Source organism: Epinephelus lanceolatus, chromosome 20, assembly GCF_041903045.1.
Source record: "Epinephelus lanceolatus isolate andai-2023 chromosome 20, ASM4190304v1, whole genome shotgun sequence".
Lineage (NCBI taxonomy): Eukaryota > Metazoa > Chordata > Actinopteri > Perciformes > Serranidae > Epinephelus > Epinephelus lanceolatus.
The window spans coordinates 37486060-37499931 of record NC_135753.1 but is presented as its reverse complement, the minus strand read 5'-3'; the positions used below and the strand labels follow the sequence as shown (position 1 = coordinate 37499931).

At 43.5% G+C, this 13872-nt stretch overlaps 1 pseudogene; it reads right to left on the bottom strand.

Moving 5' to 3' along the window:
• LOC144458872 (uncharacterized) overlaps positions 1-13247 on the bottom strand; it is a 156303-nt pseudogene extending 143056 nt beyond the window's left edge.
• Positions 13248-13872: the final 625 nt, after the last annotated feature.

Sequence of the window (13872 nt, the reverse complement as noted above, 5' to 3'; positions counted from 1 at the left end):
AATGCTGCACACACCTGACAGACTGAACTGTGGGCACATTTAACGCCCTCTGAGAGGACAGATTAAGACCTGAGACAAACACTTCACATGCAGGTGTCCTGCTGACTGAGGGACAACACACATGTTAGAAGTGTCGTCTGTTACAGGAGGTCTGCAGTGTTTGCTCCACTGTGACTTTGGTGTCCTGAGACAGCGTCTCCTGTCCTCTGTCAGATAATGTCCCGCTCTAGTTTGGAGAACGTGAGACAGTGTCTCCTGTCCTCTGTCAGATAATGTCCCGCTGTAGTTTGGAGGACGTAAGACATTACCTTGGTTTTCAGCAGCATTGTTTGGACCTTTCAGTAACATTCAGTATTATTGAATAGAAGTTAAAGTCCTTTAACAGTAAATAAAACTTAAATCTAAACAATTAATTTAGGTACAGGTAAATGTAAATGTGTTGAATTGAGCAACAATGTGGTAAAATGTGAGTTGATATAATTTATCTTATTCAGTGAATCTACCTTATTTTTATGCAGATATTTAAAAGATAATAATTCATTTCAACCAGATGCTCAATAAATATAAACCATTTTTCACCAGTTATTTAGTAAATGTAAATTAATTTTGCTCAGATACGAAGTAAATATAAAACAGTTTACTTGAAAAATTGCTTTGGCTTTACTAAATATTCTTGGGTCACATAACTCTATTTGTCATGCTATTACTAAATCCAACACATTTTAACTGCTGCTTTTATTACCATGTGCTTATGGGCCCAATAATGGGGCAAGATGGCCCTTAACAAAATTTCCGTTTTTGTGTTATAACAATGAAATTGACTGCTGTACAAATTTATTTCTCCCAACAGTGTGTTGGTTTATGCTTCATCATCACGCACATGCTAAAATCAAATCCAAATATGTTTTAATTTTTATAGTAAATTGACTTTGATCTTAAGGGGGGCATTTCTCCCGTCTTACCTCATCTTTAATGATGGAAAAATAATGCATTTGTTCATTTGTGTAATTATAAATTCAGGCAAACCCCAAATCAGAGTTACAATAAGTCTTTTGGATAATGTTACATCAAACAGTGATTTTGTCGTTATATACAGAGCCTACAGACTCTATTCTTTTTTCTTCAACATCTGACATTAAATAATAACCGTAATTAATATTTAAGTTCCTCGGGGCACCACCCTTCGAAAACGGGAACTGATAGCCAATTAATTAATTTAGTCATAAAACATATGAAATTATCAACTTGGGACTCAGATTATTAATTAACTATAACCAAAACTACTGTATCAGAAGCCAGTAAAGGTTGACAGATGTTGAAGTTCTGAAAAAAGCTGCAATAGAAAGCATGTATAGGACATACCTCTGTATGTCCCACATACATGAGCTCAAACGCACATAGTCGGCCGTAACAGCAGAACAGTAGGGCCCAATCCCATTTCTACCCTTTAAATCTTCCACTTGCTATTTATTTCCCTTGTTTGTGAGATAACCCTTGATGAGTGAAGTGAGAAATATTAGGGTAGACATCTTTCCCAACGAAATGAGACACTACTTCATGCAAATCAGTGTGGCAGACGTGCAGGCATACATCACATGTAGTAGCGACGCAAGATACCAGTAGTCATTCAGGTTTGAAAATGCCGGCTCCAGCGCTTGTGTTGTGGCGTGTGCTATGTTTATTCTTCTTCGTCTGATGAATCAACGGAGAAGAAATGCTGAAAACAGGAGGCGCCTACGATGTCTTCTAGTTCTGATCGATTTTGTTCGGGTAAGTCGATTTGTTTAAATATTTTGACGCTGTGTTCAACCGAGTCGCTGATGAGTTTACGCTAGTCCAACCATCTGTTGTTTGTATAGCCTACATTCAGATCGGACAGTAAAAAACTTGTTTTCCAAAACTTGCCGAAGTTGCTCACTTTGTAAGGTGATCTGGGAAATTTCATCTTCGGGTTTTAAGTGTTGGAAACCACTTCCGCTACCTCAATTCTGTTTTAGGACACCACTAGCCTAAATGTGAACGCGCACAACCAAGTGCAAGTGGGTATTTCTAGGGGAAGTGTGGGTGTTGGGACAGGCCATAGGAGTGGGAGCTGTTGGGTTTCCCCTCTGTTGTATTGAGCTTTTAAACTTGACAACATTCTTAATGGGTCCCTTTGTATGTCCTGTTGGAGTGTTTGTTAATGTAGAGGTTGACAGGAAGTAAACATGGCCCGAAGCTGTGTTCCTAGCAACAACATAGCAATGAAAAGGTCTATAGCATTGGTAAAGCCCAATTCAAAGTGCGTGTGATCTGCGTAGGTGTAAATGGCAGCAGGTCTGAAAGTAGGTTGGTTAGTTCACATGCAAGACCCTGCTGAAGCAATGCTAAACATAAGGCTCATTTATACTACCTCTACGTACGAAGATCGATATGTTCAAATGTTGTAAATGTCACTGCCCTCATACGTCCTGCGTCCTTTATGTTGGCATAGATACAGCCAACAGATGGGGCTAGAGGGCGGAGTCACAAGTTAAACACAACAGCAAACAAGGTGACGGTGGAGGAATTCGTCATATTGTACCTTTAAATGGAGGCAGCATTGTAGACGGTGGAGGTCTGTACAGCCATTAAATACATTGCAACGTGGACGGAAAATTATTTTCACTAAATTACAGATTTGTTCTGTTCGGCCTTTATTTAAATTTCTTCGTCATCTCCGCCGGTCGTACGTTGCTTAAACTATGCTACGATGCCTCAACGATCTCTGGTGGTACTGCTCCACTTCTGTATCAGTAAGCTCTCAGGAGACGTGTACAGGTCAGAAGAACCATTTGCAGAGAGATGAGTTGCAATGCAGCTGCCCATTTTGACTAGTGATGGTCAAATGAAGCCTCATGAAGCATTTTCTTTATTTTCTGAGCCCACTAGATGGCGCTTTTTGTTCAGCAAAAGGTTGAAAGCACACTGAATTGCCATTCTTTGAGCCTCTCTCTTTAAACCATGAGCGCCATCTAGTGGGCTCAGAAAATAAAGAAAATGTTTCATGAGGCTTCATTTGGCCATCATTACTTTGACCTAGTGATGTCACAGAGCGTCATAGGTCACACTAACCAATGTGAGCTGAAAATGATGTCCATGACCAGGGTTTCACCCCGTGGGGTTCCAGTGCTCCCTACGATAAAACTTCATGTTAGCAAGGTTAGCTATTAGCTTAGCTGAATAAGAAAGTCAGTTATTATAACTTTACCCAGTTGCCATGCTGCAGTAGTCGTAATCCTGGACACGTCTCCACACTCAGTTGCCAGTTAATTAGGTACACCTACCTAGTAAATTGTAACTTGATCAATCTTTAGTTTTTGTTTGCACTTTTTTAGAGAGGTGTTGACTCAACTTTTTGGGGAATGTAATTTGATTTGCATCATACTGAGTGGTGTTTAATACTTTGTCAACCCCATTATATCAGTGGGGGTCACACCCACTTTGGGAGCCAATGCACAGGAAGTAGAAGACATTATATGTTTTTGTCATTTGGGCAAACAAGGCCTTTAATTCAGACAAATTGTTGCACAGCTGTTTTGGTCTGACACACATACTGCCTCCTCATCTCCTCCTCCAGCCCACTTGTGGTGACTGGTGAGAGCGGTGACAGACTGGCGCCGGTCCGACGGGGAGGGGGAGGTGAAGAGGGGGAGGACAGAGGGTGAGGGACAGCGAGGCCAGCAAAGCAAGCCATGCATTAAAAAGACACGGCCCTGTCTGTGCTCAAACACAGACAGAAAGGCAGAGAAAGAGAAGAGAACAAAAGCCAAATCAATACTGTCATTATCAGCCCTGTGCAAGACTGAATTAGATGTCATACAGCCTCCAGGTTAAAGAGGGGATTTGACATATCTGAACATTAAGAGTGCTGCGTGATGGATGCAGCTGTGTGTGTGTTTGTGCGCAGGGTCACCATTTCCTCCGTCCGGTTACAAGTAGCCTGATTGTTTCTTTTGCATACACTAGGCTGACCAAACGTCCTCTTTTGCCCGGACATGTCCACTTTTCACGTCCCGTCCGGGGCGTCCGGGGCGTCCGGGGGGTTTTTATAAACTGATGATAATGTCCGGTTTTCCGTGTGTGTGTGTGTGTGTGTGTTAGAGTGCGGCACGGGCAGCATATTTCTGTCCGAACCCGAACTGAGCCCGACATTATTTAATGACCAAAGCACTGAGTTTGTGTCACACAGTAGTTACAGGCTATTTAACAGGCCGGGCGTGCGCCGTGGGTGCTCAGCTGAGGAGAGGGAGACCTCCGTGTTTGAGACGGGAGCGGGAGGCGGGAGGTCCAACGCTTCTAGCGAGAGGAGAGGGAGAAATAAAACAAAATAAGATAAAATAGGAAAACCTGTCTCCCTCTTTTATTTTCAGCGTAATCAAGGCGGAGGCGGGCGGCTGGAGGTCCGAGACTTCCAGAGAGGGGAGAGGTAGAAACAAACAGCCAATGTGTGTCTGTGTGTGTTATGTTCAGGTATTGTCACGTAAATAACAGTGCCCAAGCAATAAACAGGACAGACAATAGGATTTTATTTATTTTTACACTACATTTTCACTGAAAGCTGACCGAATCCGACCCGAGCCCGAATACAATTTATAGCTACATTTCTGACCAAACCCTGCCGACCCATCGGGTACCGTCGGGGTCGGATCGCCACACTCTAGTGTGTGTATGTGTCCCCTATTGGGGCCTATCTGAATTTCTGTCTTTGAGAGATATAATTATTTTGTAATATAACTGAATTTTCTATCCATACATATAAATTTTAAATATATTAAAATTATAAGGCATCTTTGAGTAAACTGCGAGTATCATTTAAGTAGGCTATGTCGTGGCCAAGTGTCCTCTTTGTTGGAAATCAAAATATGGTCACCCTAGCATACACACAAACATTTACATTCACCATGATTTAAACATACTCATCATGGAGTCTAGTGAGACGTGTTTTTGGGCCCATGGAGCACATCCCAAGGGGCAGTCCTACAATAAAGAAACTGATATTTCTAAAGCCCCTTTACACTGCCAGATTTTCAGCAAATGTTGGGCCGTTTTGTCGACAAGCTGCGAGCGTTTAGACACACAGAGCCGGATTGGCGAGTTGATCCGAGCAAGTAACAAAACATGTAGCTCAGTGTGTGACGTAAACAGTGACATGGGAGGGAAGCCGCGGCTGGTCAGTCCTTCGGTGATTCTCTCATAAGTCGGCCCGTTCTTCACCGTCCCCGTCATCTGACGGTTAATGGCCTCTTCGTTTGCGAGGACAAGGAGGGCGCGCAATTCCTTGTCTCCCCAGTTGCTCATCTTTACAGTGTCTGTCAGGTTTGTGTTTCCCTCTTGCTACTAGCTGCTCGCTAATTCCTGCTATCAGCTGTTTCCTGTTTATCCACCGCCAGTGGCTCGCACGTGCAGTGTCATCAACAGCTCCTCCCACAAGTCATCAACAGCCCCTCCCATTGCGGAAGGCCGCCTCGTTCTTTTTAAACTAAAAAGGTTCCACCAATATGTCTACCCTACGAGGCGGGAAATTGGGCACCTCGGATCAACTCGCCAATCTGGCTCTGTGTGTCTAGATGCTCGCAGCTTGCCGGCAAAATGGCCCAACATTCGCCGAAAATCTGGCAGTGTAAAAGGAGCTGTAGTGTAAAAAGCGTTTTGAGTGGTCAGACGACTAGAAAGGTGCTATACAAGTACAAGTGCATTTACCTTGTGTAAAACTGTTTTTCCAGCTGTTGTTTCCTGCAGAGCGGACGAATCCTGTTGATATTTCTCAGAGATGTTCACTGCTGCACTGACCACATGTTGGCATGACGACATCATGATGCTACTTCTGAAGCAAGAGAAAACATGCATGTTACAATTATAACACGTTACATTAAAGCGACTCCTCCTTCTCCTTTTCACAACACATTTGCTACCAGTACATAATTCTTCACCTTTAACAACTTGCCTTCTTTTGTTTCTTGTGTTTTACGTCACATCGTATTTCCATATTAATTGAGCCATATTATCTAACCAAAGTTAAAGAACTTTATTATATGTAATGGAGAGTTTTGGCTTCTACCATTCAACATGCTGCATATCAGGAAGACATCAGTTATTAGTGCCTTCCACTCCTAGTTTCGCCCCGAGGAGCTCCCTGCGTGTTGTGTGATTGTGAGACAGAGACATCTCTACATGTTAACACCGAGCAGCTTCCAAAGAGGGAAACATTTCCTGCATTTTCAATGTTGCTTTTCATATTTCAGGATGTCAGACACTGACAGGAAACTGTTGGCTGGTTTGATTCGTTCTCCGAGGGAAGCAGCAGACGTTTTCCTTTTATGAGAGTAGAAATAAAGAGATAGTGGAAGGAAACTAACATCCCCTCCCCCCAACATACTGTAGCATGAAGCCCATGAGGCCAAATGTACTGACTGCATTCAGACGTGTTAACATTTGGTGGGATGTGAGAGAATTCTGCGATCTACTTTGAGAGATGCCTTGAGGGAGCGCAGACACACTGAGGAACACAGATGAGATGACACGGTGTTTATTATCCACTCGCACTATTTGCTCTCACTATTTACTATTCACTTTACTGTTTCCTTATTAAGCTTGTTAGAATGGCTCCGTTGCACCAGCTTTGTTGTGTGCTACACCTATCGCAGGATACAGATTCATTTGTGGGACTGCATCCTATAATTTCACACTTGCCTGCCTTGTTGTGATGCTGACAGTGAGCCTGTACTCATCATTCGCTTTCAGGAATTATACTTTCATTTTGCAGAAGAGCTCCACTTTCTGTAGCAGCTGTTGCACTGAACTCATAATTGAGTTGAGACTGCAGCAGTGTGGTGCTGACCTGGGTGTGTCACCTGGGTGTCACAGCTGGTAGTCAAGTTTGGGAGTCTGTCTCCTGTCAATCAACAAAATGGACCCCTTTAAGTAAATATGTTTGGAAATCCAGTTATTTTAGTGTTAACTAGATGAGAAGATGGAAAGTACTCATGACTGTATGTTAAATATGAAGCTATCACCACCACCTAGTTAGCTTTGCTTTACATAAAGATCAGACACAGCTAGCCTGGCTCTGACCAAACAACACATTCTCATCCCAACTCGTCAAGTATTGCCACTTTGTCTGTGGACTTTTACGTCTACATATGATGTGCTATCTACGTCCCAACCCTCAGCTTTGGTCACGTCTTAAAGTTTCTTTATGCTTCTGCGTACACTCGACGCAACGTGCATGCAATTGCTCGACAGTTGATGTGTGCCTATCATAGTTCTGCGTCCTGTTGGTCTATGTCGCTATGCAATTGACCTATGGCTAAGTCCCGCCCTCAAACACGATGAGCCAATCACAGTGCGTATAGCCATTCCCATACACTGGGACATTCTCTGCCTGGACGTCCATTGAAATGCATTACAAAAAGTCAGTTTTGTTTGGTTTTATGAGCTTTTTCTGAGATTTGAAGTTTAAAAATGGTCAAACGGTGTGCATGGGGTACATGCAACTCTGACACAAGGTATCCTGAGAGGCTGGGCGACCAGGTGTATTTTTACACTTTAAACCACATCTCAAGCGAGAAAAGTGTCTCCTTTGGATAAAGTTGTGTGGTAACGTTAGACCACAACATCAACTCAACGTGAATAAGATTAACAATGATGTCTACATCTGTTCTAAGGTAAGTCAACATTGTGTTTGAGGCAACATATTGTCACTTTGCTGGAAAGAAATATAAAGTTATCTTTAACATCTCTAGCTAACGTTAGCTAAAGTTAGCCTAACGTTAGCTCCTAGCTGCGTTGTTCATCATGTCACCTTGTTTGCTGGGAGTTCATTAGCCTATTTTGTTCTAGTTTTGTACTTTGGTGATCGTACATCATTGTTAGCTGTTGTCCAAAGGGCTCTAGTTAAGCTAACGTTAACTTCTGGAGCTTAGCTTCATTAACTTATCTGTAATGGCAGAGATAACAAAGGTTGGCAAACGTTATGCTGAATGATTCAGTGTAAATACTGTAGCACCAAACTAACGGAGAGACACTCTTGGTAAAGATGGTAAAAAGGCCGTTATCCTTTTCTCATATTCTGAGCCAAAAACCTTAACTTCAGTGGCACTTTAACTTGTTGTCTTTGATGGTGACGGCAACCAGATGCGGTTCACAAGCGTACACTGTGACCTGTAAATTTTGGCTTGTAATTTAAGCTTTTCATCGACCTTCTCAACAATAAAATGATGAATATATCCCTCCAATGCGTAGTTTAGGCCCTTTTGGTTACTTCTCAATGACATCTGATTGTTATGTCTCCAAAAATCATCAGTTGCCTCCTGTGAAATGCCGTGTACTGTGACACCTGCCATAGCGCCGGGCACTGAATGTTGATAGTTTGTCAGAGTGAGTGGAGGGGGCGTGGCTTAGCCATAGGTCAATTCCCCGCCAAAGCGCTTGGGGGCGCGGTGGTCTTTTATATACCTACCTAGACTGTGACGTCTATGGTCTTTGCTCGTTCATTGTTTATCTTCTGGCTTTGCTCTAGTCACAGTGAAGATGGCGACCGAGATAGAAAGACTGTTGCTGGAGCTCGAAATGATCGACATTGAACAACAAATGCTCTTATTACAAATGTTACGATGAGCCGTTGAATGGCTCGAGGTGGTATTGTGGTACTGCAGCAGGAAGTGAAACCTTGCAAAATGCTGGAAATGATGTAGTCTGAAGGACGGGTGATGCACAGTGCAGAGCAGAAAAGGCAACGTTAGCTAACCGGTGAAGACTGGAGTGTGGGCCCAGAGCGCTATGCTAGCTGCCTGTATGTCAGCAAAGCCAACAGAAAAAATAAATAAATAAAAGACAACATTAACATCACAAAACATTAAAATTTTATCATCAATGAAAAAATGGGAGTGCAAGACTAAAAGGAAAGGTCCTTCTGTACTTTACGTTTTTTTTTTTTTTTCTTAAAAATTAAGCAGTTAGTCACCAGTTGATGGATGTTAGGCTGCTGAAAGCAAAATTAACCAAAACTGACATCTCAGGCCACTGTCAAGAATGGAAATAGCTATAATCAGATTTATCAGATGAATTGATTGCTGTCATACAGAAATTAACATGGTACCTGTAGAGGTATAGGACGTTTTTTTAAATCCCCAAATACACTGTTTAGGTCCAAACACAAGCGATTCATCACTTAAAATCCAGTGATGGCCAAACGTTTTAATAGTGAGGAGGGCAGTGAGAGGCCACGAGGGAGTTAAACACATGAGAGAGAAGCCTTAGTTCCATGGTCTATGAGCAGAGTGATGGAGAGCGGGATCACAGTGTCCTGCCCTGGTGATACATTGGCCAGACTAGCTATTGATTGGCTCTGTCCTTCTGGCTTGATACATCATGTCATCTTTGTTTAGAGAGCAGGATCCAGGACACAAGCACTTCCACTGAAAGCTTGCAAAATAAAAGCCCCTTGCACTGGTTGTAAGCAGCAGCGTGTCTGCGTATGATGGATCAGGTCATATGCCTGGTCCCAGGGCCTGAGAGTGGAGCGTCATCTTCATCAGACAACGGCTGACAGGACGTCCATCATCGCAAAGTCACGCCGATGGGCCCGGTCCCTGATGGAGCAACGCCTGCTTACATCAACACATCGGCAGCAACTTTATCATTCTCAGTCATTTAGAGCTGGAAACAAATTGAACCTCAGTCATCATCAGAGGTCGAGGCCTCCAGGCCCCCAGCTGCTGTTTATGTAGGAGGTTGTTTTTTTGTTGTTTTTTTTTACTGTACTTTTCTCAGTTTTTAGCCCTGACAGTGACGCTGATGCCGGTTGCTCAAAATGTAACCAGTGGATCTGTTCTGCGTACTTGTGGCTTGACAGTTCAAAGCATCATGGAAGAGACGGTCTGCCTGCTGCCTTCAGATGGCAGAAGAAAGTCACCAGTGCACAGGTAAAGCCTTCAGTATGGTACTACCCACTGATGCATTATTATACCTAGCTGCCATTAATGCCATAACCACTGTTACATTTTGTCATTATTAGCATTAAATTCTTGAGACATGGCCAAAAACATGTTTCATGAGGTCACAGTGACCTTGACCTTTGACTACCAACTTCTAATAGGTTCATTCTGGTGTCTCAGTGGACGTTGATGCCAAATTTGAGTAAACTCCCTTCAGGACTTCTTCAGACAAGAATGAGATGGATGTAAAGTCACAGTGACCTTTGACTACCAAAATCGAATCAGTTCATCAATGAGTCCACGTGAATGTTTGTGCCAAGTCTGAAAAAAATTCTTCAAGGTGTTCTTGAGATATCATGTTTGCAAGAATGGGAGGGACGTATGGACGTCCCCAAAACATAATGCCTCCAGCCAGTCGGTACAGTTCACTTCAGTACGCTTTTTTTTTCCATTTCCACTGTGAAAAGTTGTGGATGGTACCAGTGGATGCATTCTGTGCTGTCCCCATGTTTGGTCCCCCCTCTGTTGGGGTACCTAGCACACAGATCTGGTACTAAAAGGTGGAGCTAGAAACCCTGCAGTCTGATTGGTCAGTAGAGGACGGTCACTCAGGGCTGAGCTGTGTCTGGTTTTGAGGCTCATGTAACCACTGTTGATACCGTGGCAAGTCCAACATACATTAGTAAACTATAACTAAAATGAGAGAATTGGCTGAATGCCAGTGACTTTTAAGGTGGAATGTTAACTTGTAATGTTACTCAATACATGAGCCGACGACGTGAATTTATCAGCACACCTTAAATTTCAATATGACAACTTTGACCATTACTTTAGTTTTTATTGTCTCTCTTGGATCACACTTTTAGGAATGAGTGGATCTTCAAATGTTTTAAAAAATATATTAATTTTGACCTAATTATGTGAACTGCATATATTCTGATCCTCACATTTGGAAAAAAAAAACATGTGGGCTACAGCAACACTAAAGCCCTGAGCTTGCCTGAGAAGGACTAAATGCACAAAGCTGCTATTTTTAAATATCCCATGGAGAGAGACTCTCACTGCAGCCTGTTCTATTTTGTTGTGAAAATGTGGGCGTGCAGCCTCGTTCTGTGGACGATAAACCAGGTGCAGACTTCCATCTGTGTCACCGCTGATGAGGAAATACAGCGAGTGCTGGATGGAGCAGTGAGTGACAACAACCCCGCCCACATTTAAGAGGACTGTCTGAACAAACCGAGGGTCTAGGTACCATGTCTGAAGGGTTACTGTTGGTTCCATACTGAAAGTGTTTGGTGGAAATGAGGCTAAATAGAACTGACTGTAGGCTACATCTACTTTGTTTAGATTACCCAGTTTTATACATTTAAAATGTTTCAATGGTAAAGCATAACTTTAAAAACTTCACTGCCAATAAATGTATTTGGGATATTAATGCACGAGGCAGTCCTTTCTTGACCTACTTTGCTGTATAAAATTATACTGTAGCTAACAAGGTGAAAAGGTCATTTTTCATTACACTGTGATTACATTTGTATTAATTATTTATTGATTAATTTATTTCAGTGCTGCCAGGCGTGCCGCGCACAATGAATAAGACTGTCAACAGCACACGGCTGAATGATTAGCTTCATTTCGCAGAAACACATGCACTGGCTACCATGCAATTAATGATTGACATTATTTTCACCCATCTGATTACATCACCCCAGACTGATGTATAATGTCTTCATCTGAGACTAAACTTCTCTGCATCAACACTGTGCTTTGTGTCCAGCTGCCACACTTACTTAGTTTCATATTGATAGAAATGGTGATTCTGTTTTTAATAGAAGTACTGAGGGACTGTTCTTTACTGCTTAGATGAGAGGGATGTCTGGGGTGTAACTTCTTTTTTAGACCATCCTCAAAGCTACAAATATTTTTCCTTGAGCCTCCCTGAACGACTCCTGGCAAATGCATGACCCTCCCTCCACCATGAATTAGTTCATAGAGTTTTATAACTTACCCTTTGATGTTTGAGAGTGAAAAGCTGAAGAGAAAATCCTGCAGTTAAAAAAGTCTTGGTTTTCCACTCCTATCATCGAGGCTGGTCAGTTAGTGCAAACAGTTTATTTTTGGCCACATGTTAAATGAGACGAGGCCTGGGAGTTTGAGGGTTCTGCGCAGTATCTTAGCTGTTCCTAGAACTGCACTCTTCTGGACTGAGACCTCCGATGTCATCCTAGAATCTGGCAGAGCCACCCTCCCAGTTTGGGGGGTCACTGCCCCAAGTGCTCCTACTACCACGGGGACCATGTCAACTTTGACCTTCCACATCTGTTCCAGCTGTTCTTCCAACCCTTGATACTTCTCCACCTTTTCGTGTTCCTTCTTTCTGATGTTGCTGTCAGCTGGGATCGCCACATCTACCACCACTGCCCTCTTCTGGTGTTTGTCAACCACCACTATGTCCGGTTGGTTAGCCAGCAGATGTATGTCAGTCTGGAAGCTGAAGTCCCACAGGATCTTAGCCCTGTTGTTCTCAACCAGCTTCGGTGGTGTGTCCCTTTGCGATTTGGGTACTTCAAGTCCATACTGGGTGCAGATGTTCCTGTACACTATCCCAGCCACTTGGTTGTGCTTCTCCATGTACACTGATGCTGCCTGCATCTTACACCCTGCCATTGTGTACTGGACCGTCTCAGGGGCATCTTTGCACAGCCTGCACCTTGGGTCTGATCTGCTGTGGTAGACACTGGCCTCTATGGCTCCTGTGCTTAGGGCCTGTTCCCGTGCTGCGACGATTAGTGCCTCCGTTCTGTCAGTCCAGCATTCTCCAGCCACTGGTAGGTCTTCTTTATATCAGCCACTTCCTCTATCTGACGGTGGTATGCACCATGTAGGGGCTTGTCTCTCCGTGTTGTTTGCTCCTCCACCTCTTAGACATCAGAAACCGGATGAGGGCAGAGGCATTCATTTAACAGCTTGTCCTTTGGGGGCCATCTTCTTGATGTACTCCTGGATTTTGGATGTTTCATCCTGGACAGTGGCTCTGACGCTCACTAGTCCTTGGCCTCCCTCTTTCCGCCTAGTGTACAGTCTCAGGGTGCTGGACTAGGGGTGGGAACCTCCATGCATGGTGAGAAGTTTTCTTGTCTTGATATCTGTGGCTCCTATCTCCTCCTTTGGCCAGCTCATGATCCCAGCTGTGTATCTGATGACTGGCAGTGCGTACATGCTGATGGCTCGGACCTTGTTCTGACCATTCAGCTGACTCCTCAGGATGGTCCACATTATCTTCCTCTTCATCATTATCCACCTGAATATATTATAATCTGTTAAAAGTAGCTATCTGACTTACTAAATGATTCTGGGCGCCTCGTTACCCTGGCTGTGTCCCACCACCAAATTTTCTTCACTGATTCTTAGTCAAATGTCTCTAAAGGCTCTGACAGATGTGAAAAACACGGAAAATTGAACCTGTTCAAAATTTGGATGATGGACAAAAGTTTTGGACTCAGTGTGCAAACACGATTGACAAAATGTGAAGTCGTATTTATTTTTAGATGTGCAACAAATTCGGATGAAAAAAAAACAGACTCAAAGGCAGAGGCCTTAAGGCCCTGACACACCAAGCCGATGGTCGGCCGTCGACCAAAGTTGGGCCGTCAGTGAGCATCTGTTGGCCTAGTTTTTGCGGTGTGTCCCGCACTGTCTGCACTTTGGCGTCTGCAACTTCTCGGCCAATTGAGCAAGTTGAATCTGCGGCGGAGCTTGTTGTTGAGAGAGATCACTCTGATTGGCTGTTCAGGTTTTATTTCCTCGCCCCTGTAGCGAGTGAATCTGCCTGTAGTGACACCGGGGCTAACCGGTGCTTCCTCCTCAGGCTCCACTTCACTCAGCTGCCCCACAGACCCACTGCTTCTTCACACTT